Below are 15,353 nucleotides of genomic sequence, written 5' to 3'. Positions count from 1 at the left end.
CTGTCATACAGAGTGAAGTAAGTCAGAAAGAGAAAGACAAATACTGTATGCTGACACATATATATGGAATTTAAGAAAAAAATGTCATGAAGAACATAGGGGTAAGACAGGAATAAAGACACAGACCTACTAGAGAATGGACTTGAGGATATGGGGAGGGGGAAGGGTAAGCTGTGACAAAGCAAAAGAGAGGCATGGACATATATACACTACCAAACGTAAGGTAGATAGCTAGTGGGAAGCAGCCGCATAGCACAGGGAGATCATCTCGGTGCTTTGTGACCGCCTGGAGGGGTGGGATAGGGAGGGTGGGAGGGAGACGCAAAAGGGAGGGGATATGGGAACATATGTATATGTGTAACTGATTAAATTTGTTATAAAGCAGAAAAAAAAATAAAAATAAATGTAAAAAATAATAACCATGTATAGTCACTCAAAGTATTTCAAAAGTTTCAAATGATCTGTGTTGGTCTTTTCATGTTAGTTGTAAAAAGAGCTATAAACACACAATTCCAACAGTTGTTTGGAGTACATCATGTACATAATGTTTGTTAGTTGCATCGTCATCAATAAATCTAATATAGAGTTAAGCTGTGCAGTGCAATATATTGCAATTAAAAAGAAAAAACTTTTTGAATGAGGAGGAAGTTGATAGAAACTATTCTTCATTATATAACTTCATTACTCAGGTACCTCGGTCTTGTGAAATACATATTAAGTCTCTCTGTAAACATACTTTCAGGAGAAAGAACTGCAGGGTTAAAGTAGACAACTACTGCTTCTGAATATACAGAATCCATTCATCCTTCTGGGCTAGCAGCACGTCAGCCTTCATACAGGGACTCAGCCTTCCTTCATTTGTAGACCACATGGTTTCTGTGGAGCTAAGTTTACTTCCAGTTTCTACAGCAATATGATCTCACCCTGGTCAATCCGATCATCTCTTTCCCCAGGTGTCAGGCACTGGTTTAGTTATGAGCAATGGTTCAAGTTGAGTCAGTTAGGACCAGAGTTAGTCTCAGAACATTAGCCTAAGTGTGGCATACTAGAATTCACATTTGACTCTAGTAAGGTGTAAGGCTGATGCTACCCCACAAAGGCAGAGCCTGTCACTGAATGGAGCCAATACCAAAAAGGTTGTGTGAAGAAATGAAGAGAGAAAATTTGGTCCTGGTGAAAATCATTTCAGCCCTGAATTTCCAAAACAAACTCATTCCCAGACTTTTCATTTTTATGACTTAATAAATACCCTTTAAGTCAGTTTGAGTTGAGCATTCTATCACTTGCTATTAAAAAAGTCCTGATAAAAAAATTGGTGAGCCTTGCTTTCCTCTGTATTCCTAACAGGCACAAAGAGGGTAAGAACTCTTGTGCTTTCTTACACTTCCATCCAGGAATCTCAAGTCCCCATTCCCATAATGAAGGAAGGTTCCAAAAACATATGTTAAAGCAGAGATCTCCATTTCTGATATACCTCTGACCAGTTTTCTTCCACCACTTTCTCAGGTTCATCAACCTTCAGGAAGATATGAGGAACACTGCTGCTTCTCTCAAAAGACTTATATTCTCCAAGGTCAGCCATCGTGTGGGAGGAGTGGGAAGACACAAAAATGAAGGACAATTTGGGAATTAATTAATGTTCAGACATTCCGCACATATGGATATTCAGCCTTGAGGGTCAGTCTGGGAGGAGCAACACCTTTGGTGCTTGATTCTAAAGGAGATGCTGAACTTCCATGCATAAGGTGACCAGTGGAGATGCTGAACTTCCATGCATGAGGTGACCAGTGGAGATGCTGAATTTCCATGCATGAGGTGACCAGTGGAGATGCTGAGTTTCCATGCATAAGGTGACTTGACCCACTTACTCCAGTAAGTGGAACTATAAGACAGAAACACTGGACTGGCCTGGGTTTGGTGAGCAGACTTTGAAAAATATTAAAAATAAAAGAAACTAGTCTTTTAAAAACAGCTCAGGAGTTGGATTTCCTCTAGATGAACAAGTCTAAAATGTTTTCATTTCTGCTTTAAAATTAAAAATATCTAAGATCAGATTTGGAGATCATAATTCAGAAATGAGGTCCATGGGTCAACAGTGTCAAGTCCCAGCTCCACAGTTTTCCTAATAGTCTTAGGTTTATTCTGTATTCAACTTCTCCACCAGCCACCCTTACCCAAATTTTGGAAAAATTTAACTCTACTAAAAGGTGTTCTTCCTTCCTGTACTCCTCTAACCCCAGCTTCTAAATATGAAGTCCAGAATCTTAATTTTGTATATTCTCCAACATTTGTATATTCTCCAAGAAAAAAATCTTTTCTGAAAAGCTTACCCTAAAGAATTTGGAGGTGGAGTTTGGGAATGTGTGTGCCTAAAGCAAACTTCCTGAGCTGAGTAGTGAAGGGCTAGTGGCTGACCTCTCTCCATTCAGAGAGTCTCAGCAAAGCTTCCAGAGAATAGAGCAGCTAGTGCTGAGGAATGGCTGTGACAACCAGCTGGAGTAGAAGGACAGCCAGCGCCCCTGTACCTTGCACAGGCTCCACTGAAGCTATGAGACCACTTAAGTGAGAAGCCATCCTCACTCTCCTTTCAACACAAGCATGAAAGTTTTATAAAGTGATTTGAAGAAGTATATTTCCAATTCATGCTTAAGAAGTTCTCACCCTGCTTTACAGAAGCCTGTCTGTCAAAATCACACTTAATTTCAAAGAGCTGCTACATTCAAAGATGCTTCAAAAAACTGTGGAATACAATTTGAAAAACACTTTCCAGCCCATGTGGCCACTAAGTGAACAGAGAATATGGAATGTCCTTTCTGGTGTTTCAGTGTGGTCAAAGATAAAGACTTTTCTTTTGCCCACACATTGTGCGCTCCAGTCCCTGCCTAATCCATAAGCAGCTGGTCAAATACGTGAAACACTTTATTATTTAAAATACTTTGACTTGTTCACTTTTAAACCAGTTTTTCCTCAGCTATGTATATTAATATTTTTACACCGTTGGGTTAATTTTTTTAAAGGAGCATTCTTTACAAATTCAAATTCAAAATAGATTAACTCCTTTTCAAACATTACGCCTAACTATATAATATCTTTATTAAGCTATGTATATGAAGTGTAAAAGTTATCTTTACAAAGAAAGTAAAATATTTTCACTATCAATAGAAATTTCAAGCATGCAATTAAACACCAACATAACATGGGCATTTAATTTAAATCTTCAGGACATCTGAAAGCAGTTTTAGAAATGGAGTAAAATAACCACAATTTACCATATATTGAGTAAGAATAAGTTAGCATATTAAAAGATATTACAACCCACTAAATTGGGAGATTAAACTTGGAAAAGATGCAAACATTATAAAGATATATATGTACCTCTATAATGGACAAAGGTATACAGGATGCATAATATATAATAAATTACATATGAAAACAGGATATGCATATTCTATATGAAATCAGATGAGATTCTTTAAGATAGGACTTGCATTTTACATTCACTATGTATTCCTCGTCTTTTTAAAGTTTTGTCAGCACTATTAAAAACACAGAACCCTTACAAGCCAAAAACAAAAACCAGCTGGATGTCAACTGTTAAAACTTCCCCATCTCAGCCAAGAAACCAAACATGTTTTTCCTGCGAATTAACACTTTACTTCACAGTTAAAGGTACCTTAAAAGTGTTAAGTAATTCTGTGATCTGATCAAACTTGAAAGGGCACTGCCTTTCCTCTCTTTATGCACAGAAAAATTTGAGAAAGACATTTCAAACTAAGATATTCACAGGAGCTTTTCATAAGAAAAAGATTTTACTTCTAACACTCACTGCACTATTTGCATAGATTGCAAAGAGAGCCATGTTTAAGTGATGACTATGAAATACATCTTCAAAGGACCAAGCACAGTGCCTGGCATGCTAAGTGCTCATCATGTGTCAATCATTAGAGACTTCGGTCCCATGGCATCAGTGGCACCTAAGACAACTCCTCAACAAATTCCAGCTCACAAAAATCTTGTACTCCCAAGCTGCAGAGAGGCTGTTCGAAGCTCTGAGGTGTTTCACTGAGTACCACATCTCATGGCAAACTCCCTTCTCATATTCCCAGTCCTGAAATGCCAGTGTTCAAGGCTGATGCAGCAGAGGGAAGACTGAGGATTAGAAACATGGACCCGAGGAATACGTAACTTAACTCACCATCTCTCTTTTGCTCTCTTTTGTTTTATATCCATAGGCAAAATCAAACAAAAACATTATGTGGCCTGAGATTGCCCAAACAGTCCTAGTTTTTCATTACTGTAATTCAAATGTAAGTTTTATAGAAATATACTTTGGTCTTCTTATCCTTCTATTAAAACATTCCCCTTTTCTTCTCCCATTGCCCCCACTTCACCTCCCCTCCAAACACTGCCATCTCCAAGCCTCCTCAGGACGCTAAGTTTTCACATTTTTAGTTATTTTCAGTTGCTCTCTTAGCTCTTCTTCACACAACTTCCCACAAACACTGGAATTGTTTCATTTTAATCTACCCTTTCCTCTCCACTCCCGCAGTCACCCAGTCCAAGGTCCTCATCAGCTCACGTCTGAGTTGCAGGGATGGCTTCCGAGCAGGTGTCTCTGCCTCCAGTCTCTTTTTATCAGATCCCACCTACTCACAGACACTCTAATGATTTTCCTCTAACTTCATTTTCTTCAGGTCCTTTGCCTGCTCAGCAAACCCTGGTGCTTCAATGTCACGTATTATGCACATGCTAAGCCCTCTCTGGCCTTCAGGGCTTTCCACTAATATTACACCCCCCAGGATCCCATCCCACTTTCATTTCTCATTACCTCTCACTGCAGCCTGTCTGCTCCCACCAGCAATATCTGCCTGCCATCTCCCGTATGTGATTTGCTCATTTTCATCTCTGTATCTTTCCTCATGCAAACTCCCACCCACGGACCTACAAATTCATTTCTGCTCTCTCCATCGATATTCTGTTATCCTTCAAAATTCTGCTCATCACTCAGCTCTTCAGAAAGTCCTTCTTACTTAATTGCAAACCAATATGGCATTCCTTTTGTCCTGATCCCCTCAAAACAGGGCAATCCTCTGGTGTTGCTGAGGGTGGGGACATGGGGACATAAAGAGATTCAAGGCAATGCATGTAGTTTGGGTGCCAAACTACAAATAGTTTGACCTAACTTAATTATAAAGAAAATATTTTACAAATAAAGAAAATGGTCAAAGTTCCAAACAAAGCTCTCTTACTCATTTTATAAGGGAAATATCCATATATAATAATAATAATTGCCATTTATGAGCGCTCTATTTCCACAAAGGACTTTATATATACTAACTCATTTCACTTTTATTATAAGCAAGATAAGCGTTGTCGTAGTTACGTTATAGACAAGAAAGGTGATGGTCAGAGAAGTAAAAATAACTTGCCCGAAGTCACAGAGCTAGAAATAAAGGCAGAATTTGAACTCAGATTTGTCCTTACTCCAAAATCTATGTCCTAAACCACCTAAGCTACTGTCACAAATTCCTAACAGCATTCATAGCATTCAGTCCAGTAGTTTCTGGAAAAAAAAAATTTCACAGCTGAGCTGACAGATTTCATTTTATCAATTGGCACTAGATACTGCCAATTTCTTTCCCCTCCCACACAATTCCTCCCCTTTCTTCCACACTGTCTCGTGGTGAAACTGCCTCTTACTTACTCCAACTAGAAAACTGGAGCCATTACATATAAATTTCTCCTCCTATTCCCTCAACTCATCCTAAAAACTGATTGAACTTGACCCTTCTCCTCTTCTCTCCCATTACAATGTCCCTCTTCCTATAAAAGGTCAATTCATTCCATATGTTTTGGCACCAATCCTTTCTTTTCTTCTCAAAGCCTTTATCTACCATTTAATCTCCAATGTCCTGCATCATCAGCCTTTTTCTTTCAACTGTTGCCTTTCCAGTATTTTCAAATATACTATGGTAGCTGCCATTATTTTTTAAATAAATTTTAAAATTCCCATAACCCCATATATTAGTTTAGATATGGCCTCACTTCTTTGCTCCCCTCCATGGTCAAACTCTCCCAATGGGCTGTCTTCAAAGTACTCCCAACTTCCTCACTTCCTGTTCATCATGAAGTCCTCTACAAACAGGTTTATCCCTCTCATTCCACAGGAACTCTTCCAGTCAAGTCTCCAAGACCTCCATGGAGGTCAAATCCATTCAGTGGGAATGTTCTTTCCTTGTCTTACTTGATTTCTCAGAAGCTTTCAACAAGGTTGACCACTCCTCACTGAAAATGCTATTTTCTTTTCTAAACCTCAGTGACATCACTGGTTAGCCACCCATCTCTACTACTTCCTCTCACTATCCTTGACTGACTTACGCTCTTCCTCTGATCTCTAAATTCTGAGGTCTTTTAGTAGTGGATCTGGTGCTTATTTTCTTCTCTCTATACTTGTGATATGCCATTAAATGCCATAGGTATAAACAGAATTATCATATCTATGATTCCCAAATTTATGTCACCTGCCCAGACCTCTCCTAAATTCTGGACTCCTATATTTAGCTTCTTCCTTGACACCTCAAATTCTTATGAGAAACAGAAAACTCTATTTTTTTTCTTCCAAAACTTGTTTCCACACATCCTGACCAAACCCATTTTTCCCATCTCAGTAAAAAGCCAAACCAACTCTCAGTTACTCAAACCAAAATCTTAGGAGTCACCCTTGGCCCTACTCTTTCCCTCAATCCTTCATATCTAAGTCAAAAGTAAGCCTTATGTATTCCACTGTTGGACTGGCCACAATCACCTCTTATCTGGGCTACAATCAGTGTCTCCTAAAACAGCCTTACTTCCATTCTTGTCCCTCTCCAATCCATTCTCATCTCATTTATCAGAGGGATATTCTCAAGATATATATCAGAATAGTCTTATTTTCCTGCTTACAACTCATTGATAGTTTCTCATTGTTCTTAGATTGAAATCCAAAATATCTCCATGTTCTATATCAGATTGACAAACCTTTTTGCTGTAAGTTCCAGCAGTTAAATATTATGGGTTTCATGGGCTATACAGTCTCCTTCACAACTATTCAAGTCTGCCATTGTAGCATGAAAGCAACTATAAAAATATATAAAGGAATGAGTGTGGCTATGTTTCAATTAAATTTTATTTATAAGAAACTAGCAAATTTTGGCAAAATTTGATAACCTCTGTCTATATGGTCCTGCATGATCTTATACCTCTGTGCTCCTGAGACCACATTTGTACCATTCTTCCCCTCAGTCATGTAGTCTTGGCCACACTGGTCTTCAGTTCCAAGAATATGCCCACGCATAACTGCCTAGAATTCTCTTCTGACTCTTATCCTTCACTTGACTCTTAGTTTCATCTTAGATGGCACTTCCTCAAAGAAAATTTTCCTGATCACCTGTAAATAAGTATACCACCTCGCCATCATAATTCTCTATTCTCAACTCTTTACTTGTTTTTCCCATAAGAATTATCCACTAAAAACTAACAGTCATTATGCTTATTTATCTCTTCTTATTCTTGCCTGTTTTTCCTTCTAGAACATAGGTTCTGTAAAGACAAGAGCCCACATATGTTTGGTCATCACTTTATCCTCCTTGCCTAGTGCTGTGCCTGTCTGGCATATAGCAATTTTTGCTCAGTAAATACTTCTTGAAATGAAAATGAAGAAAATCAAACATAGATGTGTCTAGTCACAAGAAAATACAAGTTGATTAAAACATTGCTCTCCAATTTTTTTATTATACACATTTCAATGTAAGGAAAATATTTGAGTATACCTCCCACCCCAGTATATATACATCTCCTTAACAATACATATAATTCTAATATATTAGGGAATAAAATATCCACCAAAATATCATTAGTTAAAGCAATACTAGTTGCTTATATAAAAGAGCAAGTGAAAGAGGGAGGGGAGGGGAGGAGAGGGGAGGAGAAGGGAGGAGAGGGGAGGAGAGGGGAGGAGAGGGGAGGGGAGGGGAGGGGAAGGGAAGGGAAGGGAAGGGAAGGGAAGGGAAGGGAAAGGAAGGGAAGGAGTGTTTATTTCTTCCTCAGATAAATCCAAATGACATATTCCTGATCTGTGGTAACTGTCTTAAGATTGGCTGCATTTTCTTTAACACATAGCTTTTGAGGCTGCTTTGCTTATGTCATCCATCAAACCAGCAGAAGGAAGAGCATTTACGATTGCACATGTGAGTTTTCACAGGTAAGGCCATCACTCAGTTCACATACTATTTGCTGGAATTGAGTCACATGGATGCACCTAACTGCAAGAGAGTTTGGGAAATATAGTCTAGCTGTGTGGAAGGAAAAAAATTAATGGTTTTGATTAACAGCTAACCAATGGCTGCCATATTCCTCTATCTCTTTATCTTGTGTAGCCACTGAAAGAATCAGCCCACTTTGGAAATCACTGGGCTAGGAGATAACATGACCATGAAGCATTTCTAAATGGTCTTTTGACTGAAAGACAATGTCCGCTTGTTAAGAAGAACTAAAGTTATACTTCACCAAATGACAATTCCTTAAGGTTGCTTATCAGCCAACAGAAGAACTTAGAGCAATCCTATCCTCAGGATATTCTGTCCTCAACCTGAACCCACATCATTTAATGTTATTGAGTGGCTGAATGAATTTGACACTTTCAACTATGGTTGAACTCTTTCCCATAAATTATTGCTAATATGAGTGCTATTTTGCTTAGCAGTCCTGAAAACAGAAAGAAATAATGATTATGTTTGGGTCAAAGAAGTGACCACATTCTTATTGGAAATCATCTCTTAAAAAACTTTGGTTTTTTTATAAAATGAGATCCTCAGAACCACTGCATTGTCCAATTCAGTTCTTCCATACATGAAATCATTTTTTTCTTCATCTCCTGCAAACAGTGCTTCTGCTATGGACTGAAGATTTGTGTCCCCTCAAAATTCCTATATTGAAGCCCTAACTCCCAATGTGATGGTAATTTGGAGGTGGGGGCCTTTGGGAGGTAATAAGGTCATGAGGGTGGAGACCTCGTGAATGGGATTAGTGCCCTAATAAGAAAAGACATAAGAGAAATGATCTTTCTCTCCTCCACATGAGGATATAGCTTAAAGATGGCTCTCTGCAAAAGAACCCTCAGCAGGAACTGAATCAGCTGGCACCTTGATCTTGGTACTTCCCAGCCTCAGAACTGTGAGAAACAAATGTCTGCTGTTTAAACCATCCAACCTATAATATTTATTACAGTAGCCCAAGCCAACTTAGACAGCTTCCCTCCTCAACCTCATTCCTGGTTCCTAAAGAATATGAGATGGACATTTTTCATTACTGTGCTGATATAATGCCTTTGTTTAATTTCACATATCTCAGATTTCAGCTCTAGGTCTAGAACCTTCTCTTGGCTTCTATTTTTGTGTACACTATTTCTGTTACACTTTATATCAACAGGTGTTGCAAAATTCAGCATTTGTTCAACTTCTACAAGAAGTACACTCACAGCAAGCATTTGTGGGGAATCACAAAGATCAACCACATCATACAACACACAGCATTCTGACAGCTTACTTGTTGTTATCTTCTACTTTCCTTCCAGAAGAAATACAAATGATTCTTTTTATTTCATTCCCAGAAGATTAGGGACCATTTTTTAATTACTTGTACATGGTTTTGGGGGGTCACCATCTACCACAATCATTTCATCAAAGTACTTCTTTTACTTAGTACTCACCCCAAGAGAAATTCTAATAAATAAATTTTCATCAAGTAATTGATCATGTGCTAATGAAAATATATTTGAGTTTTCAGTTCATCCTTATTATTTAGACTTCTCTATCACTACGGAAGATAAGAAAACTATTCCCAATTATGTTTATTAATGAAGCAACTCGTTTCAAAAATGTCCACATTTTGACCAGCATGAGCATGGATGGACATGTATTAACAGTTCTATAAAAGAAATGCAATTGTTAAGAGATTAAAAATAAATTCTTAGGAGATTTTTTTTTTTTAAAGAAGATGTTGGGGGTAGGAGTTTATTAATTAATTTATTTATTTTTGCTGTGTTGGGTCTTCGTTTCTGTGCGAGGGCTTTCTCTAGTTGTGACAAGCGGGGGCCACTCTTCATCGTGGTGTGCGGGCCTCTCACTATCGCGGCCTCTCTTGTTGCGGAGCACAGGCTCCAGACGCGCAGGCTCAGTGGTTGTGGCTCACGGGCCTAGTTGCTCCGCGGCATGTGGGATCCTCCCAGACCAGGGCTCGAACCCGTGTCCCCTGCATTAGCAGGCAGATTCTCAACCACTGCACCACCAGGGAAGCCCTTTAGGAGGTTTTCAAATAACTACCTAATGAGAGTTTGAGAAATAACTTTTTTAACAATAGAGGTAAACTGAGCATTTCTGAAATAGCTAGGGTGATGTTTGTGGCAGAGGGAGAGAGATTCAAAGATTAAGAAATGATTCTAGGGAGCTCCCTGGCAGTCCAGAGTTAGGACTTGGTACTTTCACTGCAGTGGGCCCTGGTCCAATCCCTGGTCAGGGAACTAAGATCCCACAAGCAGTGCGGCACGGCCACAATTAAAAAAAAAGAAAGAAATGATTCTAAAATTTAAAACAACTTAGTTTTTCTAATAAAACAGCTCCAATATTCTTGAAATAGAATAGTCCAACTATTCCAGAAGAAAGTGCCTTTCAAATGTCTGGTGGAATATTTTAGCCCACTATTAAAAAAAGGCTACACTGCTTATTTACACTCTGGTGATTATATCTTTAAATATAAAGCACTAATCAATTAGTATTAAAGATTTATGAAGGGACAAGTTAATAATTTTCCACTCAATTCCTTCCTACTAATTAAAGATTTTCACCATTAATCTTTGTCCTTTAGCATTTCATCTGAAATAATGTTTGTCCTTTAGCTTTAGAATTAATTTTAAATAACATCTTTAATTTTGATATAAAGAACTATTTTTGCAATTGCCTTTCAGCTTAAATTAAGAAATCTCTAAAAGCCTCCTATTTAATTTTATACATAAAATGTCATTTGCATTAATCTGATGATTTTAAACTACACATTTGGCCCACAATATCTAATTAATTTGGCAAGAGAATTATGGAAATAATAAAATTACTTTCAAATTTCAAGGAACACTTCATTTTTAAGTGCCTAATTAAATATATCCTTGTAATAAAAGAAATCATTCTGAAGAAGTGCAATAGTGTTTTAATTTCCAAGTAATATGTATGCTGAATGTTAATTTGTCCTATATTTAGCACCCACAAGAAACAAAAGCATTATCTTCTCAATGCCCAAAACAATCTGGATATTCATACAACCTTAAAAAGAAAAGAAAAGAAAAATTGTTTGGCAAAGAATACAAAGAAATGAGTTGAAAACCTAAGTGATTCATTATTTTAAAACCTAACTGGCATAGGATGATAATTTTAAGTTTCTTGCATTTCTGCCAAGAGACCAGTAAAGAGCAGTGATATTTAAGAAGATCACCATTTTAGTTATTTGTTTCTTCATTTATTCATTTTGTGATGCTCCTTCTTTGTGATGGATGCTGCTGCTGATGGATCTCAAGAACAGCACCAAAATGTTCTCTTTTGTGTTAGCAGTGAAGTTGGATAAAGAAGGAAAGCCATTCCACTTCCTTTCAAAAGTCTTTGCAGCTCTCCTGCCTGTTATTTTTCCCCTCTTAATTCGAACATGAAAATCAATTTCTACTTTAATTTCTCCAGTGAACAGTCCATGATCATCCCATTTTCTTCCTTCTCTAATCTTGAAATTTTGTATTTCACACTTTTCTATTAAAGTCAGTTCAAAATCATCACACTTCCCTTTTTTCTAATTTTTAAGCTCAACGGAATTTAAAATGTATATCAACAATATATCCCGCCCAACAAGAATAAGACAAAATTTGTGATTTTTCTAAACATTAAATAGAGCTTTAGGGCTCCCCTGGTGGCGCAGTGGTTGAGAGTCCACCTGCCGATGCAGGGGACACGGGTTCGTGCCCCAGTCCGGGAAGATCCCGCATGCCATGGAGCGGCTGGGCCCGTGAGTCATGGCCGCTGATCCTGCGCGTCTGGAGCCTGTGCTCCGCAACGGGAGAGGCCACAACAGTGAAAGGCCCGCGTACCGAAAAAAAAAAAAAAAATAGAGCTTTAAGAAATGGAAGTGTAATTTCAATACCAATGGAGTCAAAGATAGATACTGCTACATTAAGACTCTATGACAAATCCACATATTAGTAAGCATTACAATAATTCTAAAGTATACAGAATTTGTTGCAAGAAAAATCAATATACAAGTGTACTAAATAAATGGACCCATTAACTTACTAGATATTTGGAAATAACTTATCTAAAAATCATTACTCCTTGCCATACTTTATATTCAAGTATAAGGAGCTTGTGGCTCATGTTTCAAATTTCATCCTTCTTCAGCACAGAAAGGAAGCATTCCAAAACCTGAAGCAGAATCAAACCATGTCATTTAGAAACATCTTCATCTCTGTGCATTATCAGGGGACTACATTCCCCATGCCTTTCCACGCCAGAGAAGCTCTGAGTGTCATTGGCTAATATTAGGCTTCAGGCTCCTGCAGTTTTCCAAGTAAATGAGAGGTCAATAATGCATGCTACCTGCTGGCTCCAGGCTGGCAGCTTTGCCTACCAATTCAGCATCGCCCAGGGTACCACTGCTGTACTTATAGCGCTACCCCAAAGGTACTTACAGCTCGTTCCTTATTCATTCTAGCATAATCCTCTCACTTGCTGACCATTAGCAGTGTAATTAATGGGCATTCTCTGATCGATGTACCCTTTCAGATAAGTGTTATAATGAAAGGTAATTACAGTGAAGAATAATATAGTTGAAAATCAGTACCTAGTCGTCACCGCTCATTGGCAGTGCCATAACAGAATCAGATAGTGAGACCAGACTGCATAGAATTATATCAAATAAAGTAATTCTTTCAATTTATTGCACTTTTAATTATGCCATCTTTAATTTAAAGAACTACCTTGCCCCCTACAATGTAGTCTCCTAGCTAAAGGGAATTAATCTAAGGCTAACTAATATTCACTCCCTCAGCACATTTGAAATCAATTTTACCTTAAGCAAAATGTTTTATGAGTCTTTAGTTTACCCTGGACATTATGCATCTTCATAATTTTCTAATGAGCTTAAGATATCTATGAGCAAAAGCCATGAATCATATTTTTGGTAGCCCTTAAAAACAATTTTTTCCAATCTGCTATAAATTAAAAGAGATGTGAGAAAATGAGAATAAAATCTCATTACCACTGACAACCTCACAGCTCAATAAACCTATTTTAAATCTTATTAAAGAGGCAGTTATTTGTCATTTTTAGTAACCTTCATAATCACAGCCAGTACCGCACCATCTGACCTTTCTTTACAATATCAGGGTATAGAGGTCACACAAAGAGTTTGGGTTGTGAAAATCATCCCTGAGAGTGAGTAGAAGGAATTGGAGCTCTTTCCAGAGGCTTCAATCTAAATATTGACATGCACTGAGCTGTGGTATTACACAGAGGGTCAGGGACAAAGGTCTAATGAAAAAGAAAAAAAAAAAAAAATGGGAAGACCCTGCCATTCACTGGGGCTTTCTGAAGGGACATGATGGTTATCACAGGTAAGTCACAAGGAACGTATAACCAAGATGAGGCTTAATTTTGCTTATTGGATAAAGATAAAAAAGAAAAATCAGTTCTCAAGCAGCTACAGGCTTTATGTACAACCAATTTTCTACATATAAATCAAACTCATTCTGGATCCTCTTAGGTTGAATTTTAAAAATACATCAACTTATATTATTGAACATCCTTGGTATGTTCATGGAGAAATAGAGAATTTTAATATAATCTAAACAAACTAGCTAAAAGAGATGTATACGCTGCCAAAAACAAAGATAGAAAACAACTATTCCAGTAATTCAAGCAAAATACAAGTGATTTTTCAAAATTCTGTGCACAACCATTCTGTAATAGAGGTGATCATAGACAGAGGAGAGCCTCCTGCTTTAAAATCTAGTAGATTTTTCTTGATTTCTGTTTATGATAAGATAGTTTGTGTGCTGCTGGCAGGGACTAAATGGAGAGATTTAACTGAAGAGATTTCTGTGCTCTGGAAGGAATGTCAGCAGGGGTACTCTTTGGTTTGTAACTGGGCAGACAGGACTCCCCACAAAACGGCTATACAAGCACCACTTACCCCCACTGTTCTTCAGTTTTGCTCCCTTGTCAGCATATCTGATATAACCTGCCTTATCTCTCAACTAAAATTCACAGGTTCTAAATAAGAGGGAGGAGGTTAATAATAAAATCAAAGGCACTGAACACTTACAATTTTACTTTCAGTCCATTAGATGTAGTTATCAACTCTTCCAGCAGCTTGTTACTCTGATTTCATTCATTTTGGGAATGTTGATCATAGCTTGAGTTTTACCCTTAATTATTTCAAATGAAATAATTTGAAATAGGTAGTGAAAGTTATCCTGCCATAGCCTACCCCTGTGGACATCCTGATGTCAGCAAAGTTCACTATAGATCCGTCTGCACTGATTTTCCTGAGGCTTTATATATTAGTCTGCTCCAGCTACCTACCATAACAAAATACCACAGACTGGGTGTCTTAGACAATGGAAATTTATTTTTTCACTGTTCTGGAGGCTGATCTAGAGATCACAGTGCCAGAGAACTCTCTTCCTGGCTTGCAGATGGCCACCTTCTTGCTATGACCTCACACGCAGAGAAAGAGAGAGAGAGAGAGAGTGCCCGTGCTCTAGCATGATCAGATTAGGTCCCCACCCTATGATCTCATTTAACCTTTATGGCCTCCTCACAAGCACTATCTCCAAATACAGTCACATTGGAGATTTGACTTCAACATGGAGATTTTGGAGGGACACAATTCAGTCCATAGCACTTTACATGACAGAAATGTCAAACCTCTTTTCTTATATCATTTAAGACTGTCTTTATAGGACACCAAAGCAACCAGCTGATGCAAAGAAGAGAAGAGTTAAAATGAATGTTTTGAATAATGTATGCAGTGGACATGCATCTCAAGCTATAATTTTATTTTCCTCTATTAATATTCATTTCCATTTCTATCTAGTGGCACAAGGCAAAATACGTCACTCAGGGATTTCTCCCTCCCCTCCATTTCCGTGGAGCAGCATGAACATTCTGCCAAATTTAGGCAGGATCAAGACACCAGGGAATCTGGGTGGGAACATCTGATTCTTGGTCAGCCTTTATCCACACAAGCTCCTCATTCTCTCAGGTACTCAGCCCTGATGCAAACCT

Source organism: Hyperoodon ampullatus (assembly GCF_949752795.1).
Source record: "Hyperoodon ampullatus genome assembly, chromosome: 1".
Lineage (NCBI taxonomy): Eukaryota > Metazoa > Chordata > Mammalia > Artiodactyla > Ziphiidae > Hyperoodon > Hyperoodon ampullatus.
Note: the sequence above shows the minus strand (reverse complement) of the source record.